The 15425-nt window shown below is 39.7% G+C and overlaps 1 protein-coding gene across 1 annotated transcript in view; it reads right to left on the reverse strand.

Annotated features, from left to right (window-relative positions):
* The window catches only part of LOC116320337 (spectrin beta chain, non-erythrocytic 4), an 88975-nt gene extending 74358 nt beyond the window's left edge, over nucleotides 1-14617 (reverse strand). Inside the window, exon 1 of the mRNA XM_039598268.1 lies at nucleotides 14563-14617. The gene's annotated coding sequence lies outside the window, so the exon portion shown is untranslated. The remainder of the gene's footprint in view (nucleotides 1-14562) is intronic.
* Between the last annotated feature and the right edge of the window lie 808 nt (nucleotides 14618-15425).

Genomic DNA, 15425 nt, shown 5'->3' on the forward strand with positions numbered 1-15425 from the left:
ACACACCCTCTGTTTTAAATTGTTCTTTTACATATAAAGGATGTGTCATGCAAAAATAGATGGTACCTCCTGTCTTTTCCTGAATTTGACAGTTTGTTGTTTTCAGTGTGTGTGTGTGTGTGTGTGTGTGTTTATACATGTTTAGACATCTTTGTGAGGACAGGAAATTGGCATGCTACTATACTTGTGGGGACCAAAATGCCCGTCCCCACAGGTTTGAAGGCATTTTTGAGGCTCAAAATGTGGTTTTAGTGTCAGGGTTACCATTAGGTTATGTTTAGGTTTAGGCTGAAGGTTAGAGTTCGCATTCATTTTTAATGGTTAGGCTTAGGGTAGGAACATCCCGTCTTGTATGAGCGGTTCAGGCTGCTGCTGGTGTGTGGGGATATAATCTTGACAAACTTTGGGCTTCTTGGTACCATCTGAGGATCGTCAAATATTACAGCCCACCTGAGTATCTGAACACGTTTTGTGATCATAGTGTGCCCATCTTCTGCAGGACAGCACACCATGTCACAAAGCTCAAATCATCTTTCTTGAACATTACAGTGAGTTCACTGTATGGGCTCCACAGTCAGCTGATCTAAATCCAATAAAGCATCTTTGGGATGTGGTGGAACCTAAGATTCACATCATGGATGCGCAGCCGACAAATAGGCATCCCTGTGTGATGCTATTATGCCAACATGGACTTCATTAAGTCTTTCAGGAATGTGTCCAGCACCTTACTGAACCTCCACAATAAAGATATAGGCATCTCTTAATTCTTCATGGTATTAGGCACTTGCCAGGTGTACCAAATAAAGGGACCAGGGATTGTACGTATCACAACATGCATTTGAAATATAAAAGCTTGTGTTGGTAATGATGTATAGAGCAGTGCACTGGACATTAAATAAATCATAAATGTTTTAGATGCACATTGGGAATCTAATAAGAATTCCCAGGTAAACACACCACATTCATCATTAGTTTCTCATGTTCTCGCTCTTTGTGTTACACACACGATGAATGGAAAATACAAGCAATGGTTTCTCTTGGTGAGGAGCAGATGTGCCCACGGATATAAAAGATGCCATTTGGTGCTCTTCTCCAAAGCTGCTAACAAAGGGGAGGGAGGGGGAAGAATACATGTTTGTTTCCATGGCCGGCCCCACTGGGAATCAAACCCATAGCCTACTGAGCGTTTACACATGTGGGTTCAAGGGGAAAAACTGATGATAGAAATGTAAGAAATGTATTCTCTGTATATTTATCCAGAGCGCTTCTTTTGTCTTATTTCTCTTTAAACTTCTTACAAAGATAGAAAGTGACGCATTCTTAGCGTTTAAAAACCTGCTAGCTCATTTTTGTGGCTACATTGTTTCAGTATGGTTGTTTTTAGCAGATACAGCAGTATGTTTGGTGGTCATCCTTCAGCATCCTAAAATCATTGGCCTTTCCAGTGTGCACTCATTAAAACCCCTGTCCTTGAAATGCCTCACAAGATAACACAGAATGAAAAATGTTCTCCCCCCTTTCCCCTCCCCCATTTCTCCCTATACCCTTCTTTCAACACATAGGAAGAATTCACCCAACAGTTACATGCCCTGAATTTGTATTGTTACTTTTTAGTTAATGTTAGTAACACTATACTCACCCATTAAGTTCAATTTATGTGACTAAAGATTTCAAAAGTCAAATAAGCATTTGATGCTACTGTTTAGGAAGGTTTCCTGTAATCTCTTTTTCCTGTCCTCATCTGGCCCCTTTTTCTGGCCGCCCCCTCCCTCTGCAACACAAACCCAAGCTCACGGTTGTCACTATACCTAAACCGCTGGAAAAACAACATAGCCATATCGAGTAAATGTCAGCGTGCCCTGCAAGACAGAAAGAGAAGAAGTAGCTGTGCACATGCACTTAGCTGTCCTCTCTGGAGAGGATAAATATTATAGAGCTTTCTATCTGGTGATGATGCAGAAAGAGGACTGCAGTGAAACCCAACAAAGTGAAGCCTACAGTAAATCAGATACATTTATAGGTAACCTGACTGAATGAAAAGACAACAATACAAAATGTTCTTTTCAATTAACTTTAACCTTTAAAAAACAAAATACTAATAGAATTGTTTTGGAAATGTAAAAAAATAGATAAAATTAAGCCCAACCTTTCAATAGATACATCTTCTCTACTTTATACAGTACATTTTATTCCTCAGCTCATTGTTATCTAAAAAAAAATTCAATTTGTGAGAAAAAATTATGAAATATGCTGTATTCTTTGAACATTTGGATACTTCTAATGAAGTATTTATTCATTTATAATATATTGCCAGGTTTATTGTGTTTTCAAAACAGAACAAATGAGTCAAATGCATATGTTTACATTTACACTACAATAATTAAACAGTTGGATTGCAAAGGTCATTCCTACTACAATCCTTCCAAGCTCTTGCATGACTGCTGAATATTAGCGCAAACTGATGGCTCGGGAAAAAAGACTTCTTTTTTCTCGACACCAAAGTGCGACCTTTCCTCTTAAACATCCCTAAAACACGGGCTCTCCCTTTATGGCTGCACTGAGAACATCACGCAGCGGTCTATTTTGTGATTAGTTTTCAGATGAGTGGCAGCTGATGGTGTGATCTCAGATGTTGTAAATGAGCTAGCCCCTTGTTTAATGTCCCTAAATCCCTGTACAGTTTTCACTCTAATCCCCCATGTGGACTAAAGTCACTCGCCAGCATTTTCCTTCAAAACGTGTGAGAGCCACCTTTGAGGTTGGCTGCAGAGTCCCACCATGCTCTGTACTGACTGATATTGCAAGCCGTGAAGCCAGCAGGCTCATGTGAATGTTTAGACAGAAACACCCCAGAAAGAACCAGGAGTACTAACATGGGAACCTTCACTGAGAAATATCTGTGGCCAGACTGATGTAATGAGTATAAGGCAACAGAAGAGGCCTGCAGGTGAATCCTGCAAATTAAAAACAAATATTAGAACATGCATCAAGGTTTCTCTTTTCTAAAATAGGCTTTTGGGGGAGGTGACAGTGGAATGACTGGCCCACTTTCTGTTCAAACCACTAAGGGGAAGCGAGAATTTCAAGACGTGTATCGGCACAAAAGATCTCCAATGTCTAACATGTCATTAGTTTTTCTTTGATTGCAGTTTTTACTTAATTTTTGCCCATTTGCAGCATTTAGACGGTCATGAAATCTGCAGGGTTTTTTTTTTTTTTTTACTGAATTTCAACCAGATTCAATATCAGCAGATATTAGTTCTTTACAGACTTAATGATGTTAGCATTTAAAACAGCCAACAATTTTGCTTTATTTAGGTAAAGGACAGAAATAATCTTCAAACACGAGTTCTGATGTTCCATCAGAAGGCTCTCTGCACCAACACAGGTTCGGAGCACCACAAACAGCCAGCAGAGTCAGCCAGATTAAGTTCTCCACTGCTGTGCTGCCATTGTATCTCATTAAGGCTCAGAAGTAACAACACATAAGAAATGTTAGCGAGATCTGCTTACGTTTGTGTATCGGATTTTTAAATCACCACATATTAGTATCGGTCTGAAAAAAATCTTATATCAGCTAGGCTCTGATTTTAACTCACCTCTATCACCTTGTTAGGTACTTTCATGCAATCCAAAAAACAGTGTTGCTGTTTCATATCTAGCTCGTTTATGAAGTAGGCCAAGTTTCTTTCAAAGATGTTTGCTTTCTAAGTGCCTCCTTAGCTTGTGGCACCATGCTAGCATTAGCCAAGTCTTCCTGACAGATGACCCACTTTGACTGAGGGCTGCTGACATCCACAGTCCAGCTAAAAGCTAAAAGACATGTAGCTTTAAAGATACGGCCTCTGTTTTCTTAGATGGCGGATCATCCAACAAGCTTTCCCCCTTATTAACCTCTTGTTGTGTCTTTCTCTCATAATTCTTACCATTTGATGACGAGTAAACGAAGCTGGGTGTCAAAATTATTCTGTATCATAACTATGCTAGTTTACCTGTGGTGGAAGTTGAAAACCTGTTTAGTGGATGACGACTGCAGGAAAAACCCTGTAACTGTATATTTTTGTAAGGCGATAAAACAAACTGAAATACGCATTAAAGCCGGTGATTGGATTACAGAGGAGACACAAAAGCTGAATCACAACAAAAGTCCGCATCAGTCAAACTGCAGCCAAAATACGTGACTGCGCAAGCGTGCCCTCTATTCTCCTTGCCTTGTTCTTAGCCGAACCTCAACCACCTGGTGTCCTAAAATCAATCAAATCAAACACAAGGCTGCTCTGATGTGTGTGTGTGTTATCACCTTTATTCTAATAATCAGACTCAGCTGTTCAGGAATCAGTCAGCTGTAGGCAGTCTCACACACACACACACACTGCTGGCTATCTGTTTTATGCTCTGTTTCGACACACTGAACACAGCCTGCAGGAAACCTCAGCTGAAGTTAAAAAACAAGTGACCACAAACTTTCATCTGCATTCATACTTGTGTAACACTAAATTCATTCTAATATTGGCAACAATATTCATAATAATAATAATAATAATTTCAAAATTCTCTAACATCGTTCTGGAAAAACAGTTAATGCCAACGAGATCTTAAGATATTGTGTGATGTGTCTTTGTTGAAGAACCAGGAAAAATATGGAAATATATTTGCTCAGCATTAGGTTTTACAAGTTCTTGAACGGTGGATTTTAACCCCCCCAAAAAGCTGAGGTGCCTATTGTGGAGTGTGTGTACATGCAAACATACACGTGTTACTACTTGTCCACAGGCAGCAATCCTGTGCTTCGCTTGAATGAGAATCATGTATGATAACGTGACCTGATTCTGTGCTGTCTGTAGGTATGAATGTGAGCATGAATGGTTATCTGTCTCTTTATGTTAGCCCTGTGATGGACTGGCGACACGTCCAGGGTGTACCCCGCCTGTCATACAGCAACAGCTGTGATAGGCTCCAGTCGCCCTCTGACCATGAATTAGATAAGCAGTTAAGAAAACGGCTGGATTGATGGATTTTAATGCAAAAAACTAAACAAAAAACATAATAACTTCAGTTTAGACTTAGACATGAATCATAAATTTATGATTAAATAGTTAATTTAAATTGACATGACATTTCTGTAAGTTTTTCTGTAGTTGTTGTTTAACAAACAATGCAAATGTGAAGCAGTTTAATATGTTTTGTTGACCTTTTTGAATATTGACATGTGAATGGTTCCACTTTATAGACTAAGAACACACTGAAAGCGTTCATAATATATGTTGAAATCAATTATTTTCAGTAAAAATCTCTATCTATAGCACATTTTAGTTCACCAAGAAAAAACAATGATTTAATTAATGACTGACTGTCACAGAGTAGCAGAGCTTCATGTATAGTAACACCACTGGTTTCGCTCATTGTACATTCGTTTCCTTTTCCTTGTCCAACCTCGGGGAAAAATACCACTGTGGGCAGTAAGCTAGAAGGATCACCACCCCCTTTCTTTGTCTGTATGAAGTATAAAATCAAAAAGCAGAACAAGCTCACAAGCAGGAGAGACAAAGAAAACAGCTTTATTATTACTTCTGACATCTGTTGTTTTTCTGCTGTAATAGATTTTCGCGCTCAAATCAGATGCTGTTTGCAGATCTTCATCAACTATTGATGTAGACTCCATCGACATCTCTCTACATCACTGCATATCAAATATTTTTGTCACCATTTTTTAAAGCTGCTTTTTGTGCTTCTTTGACTATGATACAACTCAGAATATGTTATGGTTTAATGGTTTTACTAACCCCTACATTAAGAACACTTTTACTACCAGGAGTGTCGTGATAACATCAGATGCCACTGGACAAACAGAAGACTCATTTAAACTACTACAGCTTTAAAATAGTTCTGAAAATAATGAAAATCAAATCAGGTCAAGTGCAAATGTTGCCTGATGAAGTGAGCATGTCACAAGTCCATCATAATTACGCACAGTCATGTCACAGCAGGTGCAGGGGGTGGAGCTTAGAAGAACAGTCAGATGGACCCGGTGGATCCTGAACAGTTGATACTGATCAGGGCTGGTGAGCTTCAAAATGAAAGTGCTGAGTAATGCTGCTGATGATCTTTCATTCAGCCACATAAATACAAAACACCTCCAAATGTTTTATTCTGTGAAGGCGACGACAGAAGCGAGTCCACCATGGTGTTTCACACTGCATTCAGCGCATATGCAGACATCTAATAATCTGACCGCACTGGTAATTCAGCAAATATAATTACAGTAGTTTAAAAAAACTGTTAAAAACAACAAACTTGGACCAGAAAGTTTTGAAAAATAAAAGCAAAAACACAGATTCAGAACGGGGATCTTGCTCTGACGTTTATGTTGAACTCTCGGAGTTACAGAGTTCGTAGGGGGCAGCTGTGCCAACACCAAGAGATCAAACCTTTAAACAGCAGCGTCCTCTCTGAACTCTCCATGGTGTTGGAAGAAAGAGCATGAATTACATCTGTGCCCGTGTGTTGTATGATCTCTTTGACATCTTCCATATATTGTTACCCCAGTAGATGCAGTGGAAAACCGCACAAATAAAATCAAACATAATTACGTATTGAACCTGATAATATGCAAGAATTTATACACTCATGTTTGGTAAGTTTTTACTGCTTAAATAATTTGTTACAGAGTGACATGTCCTATTTTATTTTGAAAGAATAAAAAATATTTTTATATTAAAATATATTATTTCTTTCCAATGTCAAGACCTGCCTGTTTCACAGTAAACTAAATTATCTCAGTAAGTCACCTTGAACTTGGCAACCTGTGATGATAATACTGAAATAAATGAAATGAGCAAAGACAGGACAGCAAAAATGGGAACTTTGCCCAGAGATATCTTCTCATCTCTCACTTTTAGGAGAGAATCTAGATCATATGAAGCTTTTCTGTTTTTCTCCAGGTGGACCTGAACCCTATATCACTGTGGTTTATAGGACAGCATCTAAAAGGAAATGTTCTACATCCAGGGTGGCCATCTCTGTTTCTCCCCAGGTGGTTTGAGTATGTTTGTGTGACTGCGTTTCAGCTCAGTCGTGACTCTTTCAGCTGTTCTCTTTACTTTGAGGTTTTATCATGCAGACTTGTATCTGTCAGTCTTATTGACATGGCTGTGAGAGATTCTGTCTCAGTTTTTCCTCTACATTTAAACAAGCTTTTGAACATTAACCCTTAATCGGTTATTTTAAGACAAGCCTGTCACATTTCAGTTGATTTTTTTTTGCTTAATCAATAGCCTAGAATCCACAGCTATCCATTAGAGCTGTTTGAGTACAGCAGAAATGAAACCACAATTAATTTGGTCAATATTGAGATTATGATCTTTTAATACAACTGCTCATAGAGTTCATTTCTTGGGAGTAAATTTTCTTGAACTTTCATTCAAAAATAAGAAAGAAAGATTTGTAATTAAACCCTCCACAGCCTGGTAGTCAGTAAATTTAGAGAGTACCAAAAGCAAAGTTAGAACCAAGCACAATAATCATATAATCTCAGAGATTTTGTTTTGATAATCACTGGAAGCCAAAACTGTAACTGAAGCTTAAAATCTGATTAAACGCACAGGCATATTATCCGATTTAAAACAAAAACATAAGCTGAATATCTACACATTTGACACACATTTGAAACTGCATTCTTTTTGACAAAAAAAAACTCTAAATGGATTTATTCTGCTCACTTTCAGCTCCATCTTTTTTCTCTTAAAGTAGCACTGTGTGGTTCACAGATTTCTTGCACTAAGCCTCGGTGCATCCACCGCTGTCTGAAACATGCAGTTTTAGCTCCCCTCCCTTTAAGATGACTTTCTTCTGACTGGCTTAAAAAGCAGGTGGGAGGGGCTTCTGTGTCCACAGCCAGACTCATGTGCGTGAGATGACCATATTTGGAATATCTGCGCTCATTGACCCTATTAGAGACAAGATTTTTTATTTATTTATTTATTTATTTTTTACAAATGTTGGAACCTGAGTTTTTGGCTTACAGGAACTACTTGAAAATTTGTTCAAGTTTATTATGAACTTCCATTATTGTAACAATATATGGCCATAGTAAAAAAAAACTGTTTTATGTTCTAGGGTTTTACATATACATACAAATACATACAAATAAAAATAATCTTGCAAAGTTGACTTAGTTTGTCACACACTGTTTCAGGCCAGATATGTAAAACCTTGGAATTGAAATAGGATTCAAAATAGGACTTACTTTCTTTTTAGCACAATTTTTATGTACACACAAAAAAAGAAGTTGCTTGAAGTTTACTTCAAACAATGTATTATTGGTCACAGTTATCACTTATAAGTTTCCTGTTGCTTTGTTATTCAGGGATCATCTAATAGTGTAAATACTACCACACGTCTACATCCGTGTGTGAGAGTGCAGAAATGTCAGTCGTTACATCTTCTCCTCTAAACCACTCAGCGTTATTATGGCCTTCTCTCGCTAGCTATGCTGTTGAAGTAAGCCACCACAATAAATCACAGTTTCACCAGCAGCGTAATGTAACCCCCCCCCCCCCCCTCGCCCCGCCTCCCTGCTCTCTCCTTTTATTATCCTTCACACTTTTGCAACTGTCCTCTCTCTATTCCCACCGCTCCCTGCGTCCTAACCTCTCATCCTCTTTGTCTGGCTTTCACAACTTGTATTTTGGCAATTAGTATCTGACACTGATGCCTCTAAACTAACTAAAGAATGATCATAGTCTAAATGCTAACCATCTGGTGTCCTTGAAAAAACACTTAACCCTGAAGTCTAAGGAGCTTGGAAAGAAAAGCGTTTATAGATGGCAGACAGTTGGTGTCGTAAACCACCGCCTCAACTGTCTGCCATCTATAATCCAGTTTTGAGATCCCTTCCCAGACGCCTTAACGCCCACTCACATCCTGGGCCATCTGACCTCAGGAAATCACATGATAGGGTGGGGCCAGGTTTCACAATGAGCTCACCCGAAACCCTGGCTGATTGGGACCCACACCCACTTTCACACCTTGGCTCATGTGATTAGGTAGAGGATCATCGGGGGTCCTTTGTCCCTCTTTGGGGGGATACTCCCACTGGGTTTAAATCTGGGACTCTCCACCATTTGACCCTAGAACTGAAGAAGCTTCTCGGATGAGAGGTGAAACGTTTTCAAGCAACTCAAAGAAGTCCAGACGCTTTTCTTTCCAAGCTCCTTAGACTACGATGACCTGGATGACTGAGAACCTTCACAGACACTTAACCCTGAAATGCTGCATTCAAGCTGTTCAGTCATCAATGGTAATGTACAGCATGCAGTGACCACAGACTGATGGTAAAGTGAACGAGTGCTAATATAAACTGTGTGACTGTGGAGCTGAAAAAAGAGCTGATGGATCCCATGAGCTTCTCTGGGTCGAATTTTTATCCCATCATTACTAGTCTGTAAATTATATATAAGTTTAATTAAGTCTAGTTCCAGTTTCAGTCACGTATCCCAAAACCAGGACAAGAGTTTAAATGTCATTGTACTTTTTAAACTTTACCACTTAGTTGAGTCTTGAGTGTAACTTTACAGCCATCTGTAAAACACGGTGGAGGCACCGATCTTTCCCTCCCAGAGTCCCGACTTTAACATTACTGAAGCAGTGTGAGATCACCTTGTCAGAAAACAGAACAAAAGGCAGCCAACATCCAAAGAAGAGCCTAGATTGTCCTTCCAGAAGCCAGGAGAACTATTTCTAAAGACTACATAAAAAACTGACAAGAAAGCTGACAACTTATTTCCCATTTTCCTTGGAAGACATAAAGAAATAAGGGATGGCTATAGCCTCTACTGCCCACCACTGTAGTTTAACTGGTTCTCTTTTATACCATTATACTTTTTTACTATCTTTTTTCCCCATCTTTCCCAATGCATGTGTAACAGGGGCACAAACCAGTTATATCATATGTACCCACAATGCAGTTTAACAAAGCTATTTTAACCCAGCTAGCTGCCTGTGACTCCTCTGATCGTATAAAATAGGATGATAGCTCATGAAGTTCTCCTCCATTCTGATGTTGATAAAAATAGAAATGTCTATCGTGTTCTTGTTCATCTACTGCAAATATGTGGCTCATTGTGACTTTAACAGTTTTGGAAGGGGGGGGATTAAGTTATATCAGGCACTTAAACACACATAAATAGTGGAACAAATCAAAACTGCAATATTAATTTACATGGGTACATTTTCCACAGAGCCTGTCGGTACTTTTCTCTTTGCAGTGGATGACAGAAACTTCATAAACTTCATACTAATTCATATTCACGCCCCATTTCTACCTCAGATCGTGCGTATGGATCAATACGACTCCCGTGCAATGATGAATTCTCAGGTCAGCAATTTCTTCTCTTCATATTACTCCACCAGTGATCCAAGAATAGCCTAAAGTACCTCACGGATGCAGGACTGTCCATCTCTTTTGATAAAGAAGTTAAATTTAGAGATAGAGAGAATGAGGGAGAGACAAATATATAACCAGACGAGGTGAGAAGACAATAAACTAGAAAGATGAAAATAAAGTGTGATATTGTGGAATATAGATGTTAGAGAGATAAAGGAAGGAAAATATGGAAACAGAGAAGTGAAATAGAAAGACACTGGGAAAATACAGAAACTGATCTGAGACAGATATAGGGGCATATCACCAGAAAGATGAGTCGAGTAAGAAAGAGAGACAGCTGCCAGTGTTAATCAGTCAGCGGCAGCAGCTCTGTGTCTCTAAGGCTTAATCTGGACCAGACCCTCAGTGCACCCCCTCCCCCTTTTCTTTAGTCTTCATCAATATCGTCACATACACATCATTTGGGGACATTAATCACAGCCTCTGCTAGCTCGCTGATATCCCATCTGCCTATTGACAACTGTGAGGAGAATGCTTGGTTACTAAAGACTGATTAAGTGATTAAGTGTCAGACTTTGGAGGGTTTGAGAAAAGTTCAAGACGCCACATTATTCTCCATTAAAACATAACTTTGTCAAAAAACGCCAAAGTTAAAGATATTACAAGACGTGACTGTCTCATATCAGTGCATATGTTCTGTTTTACAGTTTTACAAACATTACTTTATCAGTATGAAAGAACATCCTATCAAACACTGCCAATAAAATCAATTTTCTGTGTGATCACAGCCATCAAATCAACAGGAGGCAACATGTGAACATGTTGATGTGTGAACAGGGTGAACTCAATTCTACCAATTGTAGTAGCTAAATCGCACTAATTCAGTCTGTACAGGAGCTTAGGTCATCAATGATGGCTCGTTTAAGCTCAGGTTAATTCAGTCTGACTTACAGGAGCTTAGGTCATCAATGATGGCTCAGTTTAAGCTCAGATTAGATTTAAACCCAAATCCCCCAAGGAGGGACAAAGGACCCCTGATTGTAAACACCAGGTGTGAAAGCGGTTAATCAATACCATTACAATAACCTGAAATTAAATCAGATAGCACTCACCTGTGCTGATTAAAGATCACCAGAATTTCTTGTCCCTTGTCTCCCACGTTTAAATCTGGGACTCTCGGCCATTGGTAGAATTGTTGAGTCATTGTCTTAAAGAAGTCCAAACGTTTCTGTTTGTATGACCTTCTTGTTTTAATACTATTACAATAACCCTGAAATTAAATAATAGCACTCACCTGTGCTTTAAAGATTAAGAATTTCTTGTCCCTTGTCTCCACGTTGGTAGAATTGTTGAGTCATTGTCTTACGTTTCTGTTTGTATGTTCTTGTTTTTACTATTGATCTAACTCAGTTTACTTGCTTTATGCATAGACTGTATTTAAAAGACGATGCCACCCATTCATTAGTGAAGTCGAAAGCTACGACTTGAGCATTTGTTGGTGTTTTGATGTGCAAAGGGTGAATCGTGATGCTCCTTTCTGAAACCTAGAATAGCCAAAATTGACAAAATGGACCTCGTCTTTTACTTATTATAACCTGAAATGAGCAACTGAGCCCATAACCCTATGGCAAAAATGTTTACAGAGGTCAAGTTTAAGGGAAGATTTTTTCTTCGTTTTCCTTTTTCTGTAAACCTGGAAGTCTTTTGCAGCCACAGGAATCAAGAGGAACGCAGGAACTTTCACATTTGGCTTCGCTTTTCAGACCCGGAAGCTACGTCCATCTTTTATGCTCTCTGAGTGTTGAAGTGCTGGTGGAAAACTGGGACATGTGAGCTTTCAGAGCATTCATGTGTTGTTTCAAATGGGAAAGATGTTTGCTGCCTCGTGACTATAACAGGTACATAGCAGTTATAGAGTCAATGCAATAGCTTGTAAATGTTAATTTAAAGTTTATGGCTACAGCTACATTTGGACATTTTTCTGCTGGAAAACAGCCAGTGAGTGCACGGTTGCAGATGACAGAGCGCTGACACTCAGTCTTATTTCCCCCTGTAATTTCATATTTTCTATACAATTTTCATTCGTTTGCTGCAGTCGGGTTTCTGTTATTGATCTGTGTACAAACTCAAATGTGTAGCAATAATGTTCTGCAGTTCTTACAATAACATTTAACAATGAACCCAACATTTACCCAATCTAACTTTAAGTTTCTGTCATTCTGACCCAAACATGACCTCAGGTTTAATCCCAAACTTTATCCACACTGATATTACCTGACAAAATATATGGAATCTGGATCATTCTTTGAGGGAGTGATGCTGTCTCTCTTTCTCTCCTTCACACTCACTCACACACACACACACACACACACGCACACACAAGATCCTTCACTGTGACGTCACACAGTACGCACTTTACACACTGCACTGAGTCACTTTGAGTCACTTCACCTCAGCACAGTGAACCCGCATCTGTAAGCAGGGGCAGCAACCACACCCAAATTCTGAGTTGGCAAGAACACACCTCTTAAAACAGTGACCTTGTGGTCTGATAAACAACAGAGAGCTTCAGTGTCCTAAAGGGGCTGTTGATCATCCAGAGAAGATGGGGACAACAAGAACAGCAATTCTTTTTAGCTGAGAAACACCATAAATGTATAAAATATATATTCACACTACTGTGCAAAGATTTTAGATACGATTCCATTGTGCAATATCAACAGGGAAGCAAGCTCGCTCTGCAGCAAACAAAGTCCCCAAAACATGCAGCCAAGCACAAAAAGAACAAGTTGTGCCCCCAGTCGCTGATCCCAGCCCTGAAGTCTGAAGTCTAGGGTTATGGGAAGAGACACAGGAACCATGATAAGTCCTCTTGGATGACTGGAACAATCCCCCAACAAGTCCCTGAAGAAACTTGAACAAACTGTGCGATTTTAAAGGTAAAGTGTTTTTAAATATTTAAAATACATGAAGTAATCTTGCATACCACGACATGTTTTGTTCACTTTGAAATGGGATCTAGCTGGGTTCAAACTGTTAAGCTTTCTTATAACATGAGTGACACAAGACAAACTGAAATACCACAAAATGCAATGGATTCAGGTTATAGAAACCTGCTGAGCACCACATGTGGTATGAAAAGGTTCACAGTGCTGTGTGCAACATAAACCCACTGAGAGACACTGGAGTAAGGGGCTCAAATGGGTCCAAAAAAGTCACAAAACTTACAGTAAGTACCGTTAGCGGTTTGGTATTAATGATTAAATGAATTCAGATAACCGCATGCCTCTGTTCACTTCCTCCCTCTTCTTTTATTCATGCTGTTCCAGCACAGTCACAAAGTAGAGATAGCCAACTAACTCCCACCTGCATGCAAACTTCAGATCAAGACAGAAAGGACAAACAATGGCCCGTGACATGTCTCCGTGCACAACAGGGGTTGTAGTCACTTTTTATTGCAGCAGTGATCAAACAGACATTAGACAGGCTGCAGTGCATCTCCTACTTGTGTTGCTGAAGCAGTGCATGCTGCTTCAGGCCTTGTCAAACTAAAGCACGAGAATAAATTGAGTCAATCTACAACCCCCCCTTCCAAGACAGCAAAATCCCTCCAGGATTTGGGAAGAAAGGTGCAGAAAAGCGAAAGTAATGTAAAGTCACATAACGAGACCACAGGCACATTTTAACTTCCCACTAAAATACTGCATAGAGCATAACTGTCGATATTTATTCTTGTGAAGTTCTGCTGCAGTGTGCATACGGGTACAGTGTGCAGTCTGTAGCTAGAAACCAAATAAATGATCTCTAATTTAAAGTAAAGGTTACACAGAAGCTAAGACATACAATCACGCACCATAGCCCACAAAAAAAAAAAAAAAACTAGGCCGCTATTCTGCTTCTCAGCTTATTTCTCCTTTTAAATTAGACAATCAGATCCAGCAGGCATCATAAGCACCTTTCCAGGCGTGCATCACGTACACATGTAAGTGAAAATAAGACACGAAACGGTCCGTCCCTTTGCCGGATCACTGCGGTACCCTGCACCCAAATGCAGGCCGGCATCCCGGCAAAAAAGGAGGAAAAAAATCCCATGCATCTCGACTCCTTGCTCTCACACGGGGAATGAGACGACAACCAAGTGAAAAGGAAGCATCTTTTTGCTTTTTTATCGGCCTTACCTTTAGCCTCAGTGTCAGTTTTTTGGTTTGGTTTCGTCCTCCTCCTCCTCCACCAAGACGTCGCTGGCTCGAATCGATGAGGAGAGCGGTTTATCAATGGAGGAGACTGACGCTCCGCTTTTATTCCAGCAGGGTTTTCCCTCGATTAGTCCCTATTACACGAGGAAGCGGCTGGTTCGGGTAATTACTGGAGCACCGCGGGGGGTGTGCACTGTGCAAAAACTGCGCCTTAGCGCACGTTAAGAGCGCTGCGTGCTTGCAGCGCTGACCGCCGGCCGGGAGATGCTGAGGTTCAGTGCCGGTGGAGGGTGATGGTGATATCCATAGAGGTCCCAGTTTCCACCTGACACAACCTCTCCTTCCTCCTCCTCCTCCTCCTCTCCGCTGGTGATGCTGAGGAGAAATATCAGCATCAATGGCAGAGAGAGAGAAAGGGAGGGAGAGAGAGAGACGCTGACGGTGACGAATTTTAACAGATAACCACAAGAGGCCGTGTTTCAGCAAACTGATTCAAAGGCTAAAGAAGAACAAAAAAGAAATATCACAAAAGTTAAAAATACCAGCACATAGTACATCTATACGAATTTGCCTTTGAGATCAATATTCTTATTCTTATCTGAAAACACTGGTAAATATTTTAATTAATACAAATTTAAGAAGAAAGTCTAAGTTAGCTGTTGATGTTTCCTTTTTTAAACTCCCTTTTAACTTTTATTCTCTTTTTTCAAAGAACTTTAAGACATTTTCACATGAAATAAGCAACAAAAGGACTTTATTTCATGTCTTTTAAGCGTGAAGATGGCTACATAAAAAAATTAAAAGAGCTGCAGTACACCTACAACATGTTCCTCTTCTTCTTTTAG

The sequence above is a fragment of the Oreochromis aureus genome, linkage group 14, assembly GCF_013358895.1.
Source record: "Oreochromis aureus strain Israel breed Guangdong linkage group 14, ZZ_aureus, whole genome shotgun sequence".
In the NCBI taxonomy this organism is placed as follows: Eukaryota; Metazoa; Chordata; class Actinopteri; order Cichliformes; family Cichlidae; genus Oreochromis; species Oreochromis aureus.